Consider the following 6,000-nt stretch of genomic DNA (forward strand, 5'->3'; position numbering starts at 1 on the left):
CCTATAAAACTGCAGGCACTAACAAAATTTTGCATACTATTTTAGGGTATTCACACACGAGCCAAAGACTCCCTAGGGGTCCATGAATCCTAGGCTAAAAAGCCTCAACCTAACTAGGTAAGAACTGAAGGTCACTGTTACCACAGTACTACAACTTTTTTTACTCTGAAGCCTGCCCTTTTAAAGACAATCTCAGAATTCAAAAAAAAAATTCCATGATGTGTGCCACATCTTTTGGGGGCAAGACACAATTGTAAGAGGGACTTTACCTAACAAATGCAATCAGTGTAACCTGGTTTCTTGCACCCTCAATGAATCCCCAACAATAAAAAATAAATAAATAAAAAATTTTTTAAAAATTCCAAAAACAAAATACCTTGGTCACACAGTGTACAAAAAAATCCAAAATATATTCAAAATGTAACTATTTGGCTCAGCTTGCCTGTAGCTCAGCAGTTAGGGTGCCACCTACATACACAGAGGCAGGTGGGTTTGAACCCAGTTCGGGCTTGCTAAACAACAATAACAACAACAAAAAATAGTTGGACATTGTGGTGGGTGCCTGTAGTCCCAGCTACTTGGGAGGCCGAGGCAAGAGAATCACTTAAGCCCAAGAATTTGAGGTTGCTGTGAGCTGTGACACCACTGCACTCTACTGAGGGCGACACAGTGACACACTGTCTCAAAAAAAAAAAAAGTTCAAGGGCGGTGCCTGTGGCTCAAAGGAGTAGAGCATCAGCCCCATATGCCGGAGGTGGCGGGTTCAAACTCAGCCCCGGCCAGAAACTGCAAAAAAAAAACAGTAAATAAAAAAAAAAAAGTTCAAATATGTACCTATGGCCAAGCATGGTGGCTCCTGCCTATAATCCCAGCACTCTGGGAGGCTGAGATGGGTGGATCACCTGAGCTCGAGAGTTCAAGACCAGCCTGAACAAGCGTGAGACCTTGTAGTCCCAGGTAGTTGAGAGGCTGAGACAAGAAGATTGCTTGAATCCAAAAGTTTGAGGTTGCTGTGTGCTATGACGCCATGGCACTCTATCCAGGGCACAGAGTGAGACTGTCTCAAAAAGAAAATACAAAACAAAACAAATAAGTACCCATCTTTCTATATATGTTTGGATTCCTGTCATGAAGTTAATCTTAAAATTCTACTTCCTCATTTTCTAAAATTTTCAAGTACTTAGTATGTTAAGTTCATCTGAAATAGCTAGCAGATAAAAGCACTATGTCAGTCCATTGAAAAATCAGGTTTCTTCCTTGCTAAAATTTTTAACTCCTTCATTATGACTATAAAGAAAAAGGTTAATCAATTTAAAAAAAACTTGATTTCTCAAAATAGGAACTATTTAAGTTATGTCAGATATACCAACACTGATTCTAACGGTCTTAGAACAATGATAGCAAATGACAAAGAATATATTACAGACTATAAAAACCAATAAATACAGGTACTACAGGCAAAAATAAACATTTTTCCTTGGATTCTCTGAAAACGAATTTAGTTCAGAAATGGGAACAGGGATGAATATTCTAAAATAACTCCATTTTACTACCTTCAGGACTTTTATGGAAGTAACAGAATTTCTCATGAGGGTATCAACGCCTCCACAACATGAACTAAAGAAAAGAACATTTTGGCAAGGAAAAAGTGACTGCATTCTCCCTCTGCACTTTATGGTTATTACTGTACCAGGCTACGTATGAAGTCCTATATGTTTAAGGAAGACTGCTCCTACACTATAAGGAAAAGGGTGCCCTTACTATCTTCTAATACCCCTCTTCGTGCTTATAATCCCAGCTACTAGTGAAGCTGAAACAGAAAGATGACCTGAACCCAGGAGAGTTCAAGGTTGCAGTGAGCTATGATGGGCCACTGCACTCCAGCCTGGGTGATAAAGGGAGACCCTGTCTCAAAAGGAAAAAAGGAAAAAAGGAAAAATGGATGCATATGAAGGACAACTTAAGAAAAGTGTATAAGTTAGCCCAGCCCCATACTACTAAAATATGACAACCCATTCAAGCTTTTACAGAAATCTTTATAGAGAGGGTATAAGTTATTAATGGAAAAATGTTTTAGATCCAAACGATCTGGGTTCAAATTCTAGCTCTATCATTTACTAGCTTTGTAGACTTAAGTTACTTCATTTCTCTTAGCTTGCGGTCTGGCCTCATGAAATGTCTAAGAAAGCAGGGATATTTTTTCATCTCTGCAGCCCCAGTATCTAGCTGAGTGCTAAACATACACCAGGTATTAAATCAATGTTAGTTCTTTTTGCCCCCCTCCCCAAGTATGTCACATTCCATTGCAAACAAAAATGTTTTCTAGGGAACAAATACCTAAGCTCTGGCCATTATTGTATTTCAGGGTTTTCAATATAATACCTTTGCTGTACCTTTCACTTGAATTAAACTAAAATTTTGCATGAGGAATGTAAGAGAACCTCTAAGTATTTATTAAAAATAAATATTTCAAGCCTTGCTATAATGGGAAGAAAAAAGGAGAAGGACATCGGTTGACATGGATGTCCTTGTCCTACACCAAAGATATTTTTGCAGGCAGAGTCCTTGTATGCTTAAACCTGTTCAAAGGGATTCAGAACATGTGCGGTTCATGTGTGACCCCATTTGGTAATTACCAATACAAAGACTTCCCATAAAAGTTGAAAAATAGGCACCTACAGGAAATACACTTTTCCTACATTTGAGGCTGTGGAACCTCCTGATGTAACACAGGAAGACATAACCACAAACTCTGCTTGGGAGAAGCCATACTTCCAAGAAAACCAAAACATTTCTTTAAAACTTGTACAAACCAAAGGTATCTCCAAGACATAGTAGCCCAAGGGCCTGTTGTTTCTGATAGGTTTTCTGCAAATTATATCAAAATCACAAGATGTGGTTTCTAGAGATATATGATTCTACTTCAGACTTTCTTTAGTATTTTAAATAGTTATAAGAAAAGTAAATCAATAAATTCCAAAAACTAACTGCCAAAGATCTTCCAGAAATGTAGCAGTGTTAGTCACGTTTCCCCAATTCACTTTTAACTGGTCTTTCAAATGCTTGTGTGGTTTGCCTTAAATAATAACACTGATGAGTTCAAAGAACCTCCCACTATACTAATAATAAATCACAAAAATAATTATAAGGATACAGAATATGTGAAAGTTGTAAACTGATCATATTCAAAGTTTGCAGTGCTGCCAACAGAAGAGCTAAATGTGAAATAACTGCAGAATAAAAAATTTGACTTCAGGAAGACTGTGATACTACATTGAGACACAACTCTTTTTTCTTTTCCTTTTTTTTTTTTTTTTTTTGAGACAGAGAGGCACTATGCCATGGTGTCATAGCTCACAGCAACTTCAGACTCTTAGGCTCAAGCCATTCTCTTGCCTCAGCCTCCAGAGTAGCTGGGACTACAGGCACCTGCCACAACACCCTGCTATTTTTAGAGGGGGAAGGAGTGTCTCACTCTTGCTCAGGCTGGTCTTGAACTCCTGAGCTCAGGCGATCCACCCACCTTGGCTTCCCAGAGTGCTGGGATTACAGGTGCAAGCCACTGCACAGGCTAGACACAACTCTTAATTTCACAGTAGATATAGATTTACTCTGCCTGTGGCCAGATTATACCAAGAACAGTATTGCTTTCTGATTACTTTAAGGGAAACTCCAAAGCTAACAAAAAAGGGATGGGGTGGGAAAGACGTGCACAGGCTAACTTTTAATAGTCCATTAATCAAGAAAAAGTTTAAATACAAAAGAATCATAATTCATCTATAATCAAGAAAAAAATTTAAATTCAAAAGAATCATAATTCATCTATGAAATCTGCCCTGGCACAGAAAGAACACCAAAATTAATAATCTTACCACTCCACACTTTCCCAAGGCCTTCAGTTACAGTGAGGCATTGCTTATAAACCACCTGCACTGGTTGGCACAAAGCACGTTACTTGACAATTCATGCTAATCATTTTATCATACACAGATCTCAAACCTTCTTTCTGTTGCCAGACAGCCACAAAGTTCACAAAAACTCCCTTTCTGAGGTTGCCAACCTGATCTTCCAATTTGGCTTAACTCTTCTGTGCCCTGCAGTCAATGGGACAGACCCCCAATAAGTCAGCCTGGTCACAACTGACCTTGGGAGCACAAACAGAGTGGTCTCTGTCCTGATTTTTCCAATGGCTACAAACATATTCCCTTAAAGTACATCAAAATCTGGGGCCCACTAGGGTGTTATTCTTATATACCATTTTGTAAATAACAATCAAATCTTGGGCAATATCCCAGATATCCTGAAAAATGTTAATATTTAAAATGTGTATTTTCTCTGTTTATGGATTAGCTACAGCAGAAATGAGTAGTTTTCGGAAGGTGGAATATAAAGTACACACATAAGCCCCAGAAAAAGATGCTAAGAGATGCCAAGGATTCACCAGAAACCTTGGCCAGATTACTAATAGTCCATAAACCCTAATTTGGGGAACACGGGCCTACAAGCTCAAAACTGAATTATACTGCCTTATTAGATCCCACACTACTGAAACCACAGTCACATTAGTCATAACTGGAACTAGGAATACTTTATGTACACAAATATAAAGTGCCTGCTTATGCATTTTTAATTGGATCAAATAAAACTGAAGCTGCAAACAAACTCAAATTTCAATTATCTCACTAGTGAGGGGATTTCCTAATAACATCTTTCTAAAACCCAAGTAGCCGCCAACCCTCCACACATCTGACAGGCATGTCCCTGGAAATTTGGGAGCAAAACTCCGTTACTTCTTAACGGCGAAGAAAATAAATACCCCGAAGAGGTCAGATTCCTTTTTTTTTTTTCCTTTAAGGCTCAAACATGCAATCTAATAATGCATAAAACTTGGCAGCGGGGCTCTGGGACCCCTCTAGGGCTCCAATTTTCGGGGAGAGCGCGCGCCAGTGCGTAAGAAGGGGGCGTAGGGGGTACGACACCGAGGACGCGCCGGGGCCCCCGCCCCCTCCCGGAGCAGCAGCCTGGCACCAGCCCACCCTCCTCCACCCCTGCAAACAGACGCAGGACGCGAATAGAGCAACTTCTCCGCGGGGGCGGCGGCGGGAATAGCGGTCACCCCCGCCCCGCCCCAGCATCGCCGGGCCCGGGGGTCCCTCCGCGGCCCGCCCCGGGGGCGCCCCCACTCGCCCCGCCCCGCCCGCCAGGCCAGCGGCCGGGGTCTGCCCGAACCCCCGCCCCTCCGCGCGGCCCGCAGCGGCGCACTCCCAGGACTGCCGCCCGGTCCGAGCGCCGCCTGAGCGCGAGCGCGGGGAGGTACAGGCCGACCCTCTCCTCAGGCCTCAGGCCGCCGCCTGCCCTCCGCCAGGCCGCCCGCCTGCTGGCCCCGCTCGGACCCCGGCCCGGCCGGGCCTCAGCGCCGCCGCAGCCCCTCATCCCGGCTCCATTCATAGGGGCAACCTAGCCCGGCCGGTGGGGCGGGGCCGGAGGCCTGCGGACAAGGCCGGTCCGCCAAGGCCAGGGAGGAAAATAAAAAGTTAAGAGAAGAACTTACCTAAAATGGCTCCTGCAGCAGCCAAAATACAAACAGCTATTATTTGGTGAAGTTTAGCTCAGACACCCTGCAAGGACACCCTAACCCAGCTCGGGCCCGCCTTCCCTGCGGCACCATTGGGCCTCGCCGGCCCAAAACACAGAGTCATTGGTTATTCTCGCTGCCGCTCAGGCAGAAGCCCATTTCAAGCTTGCTTGCAGAGGCGAGTGATGGGCTCGCTCCATTGTGCTCGTATTTGCATGGATGTGATCGCGGCAATGATTGGCTGACGCTGGGGCCGCACCGCCCCCTGCCTCGTGCCCCCCGCCTTGGAGGCGCTACCGCACGCGGCCCCGCCCCCCGGGACAGAGCGGCGGAGCCACGGGGGTGGGGCGGGGCCGGGGTCCCGCGGGCCGAGGGGGCGGGGCGGGGTCCCGCACGCCCGCGACCGCCGGCGGGGGGCGGGAGCC

The 6,000-nt window shown here is 44.7% G+C and overlaps 1 protein-coding gene across 3 annotated transcripts in view; it reads right to left on the reverse strand.

Annotated features, from left to right (window-relative positions):
• The window catches only part of CHD6 (chromodomain helicase DNA binding protein 6), a 213,623-nt gene extending 207,917 nt beyond the window's left edge, over positions 1-5,706 (reverse strand). The window contains exon 1 of one of the 3 annotated variants that reach the window (XM_053573515.1): positions 5,552-5,706. The gene's annotated coding sequence lies outside the window, so the exon portion shown is untranslated. The remainder of the gene's footprint in view (positions 1-5,551) is intronic. The other 2 variants (XM_053573513.1, XM_053573512.1) reach the window with 2 other exon arrangements.
• Between the last annotated feature and the right edge of the window lie 294 nt (positions 5,707-6,000).

This window comes from Nycticebus coucang, chromosome 21 (assembly GCF_027406575.1).
Source record: "Nycticebus coucang isolate mNycCou1 chromosome 21, mNycCou1.pri, whole genome shotgun sequence".
Taxonomy (NCBI): Eukaryota; Metazoa; Chordata; class Mammalia; order Primates; family Lorisidae; genus Nycticebus; species Nycticebus coucang.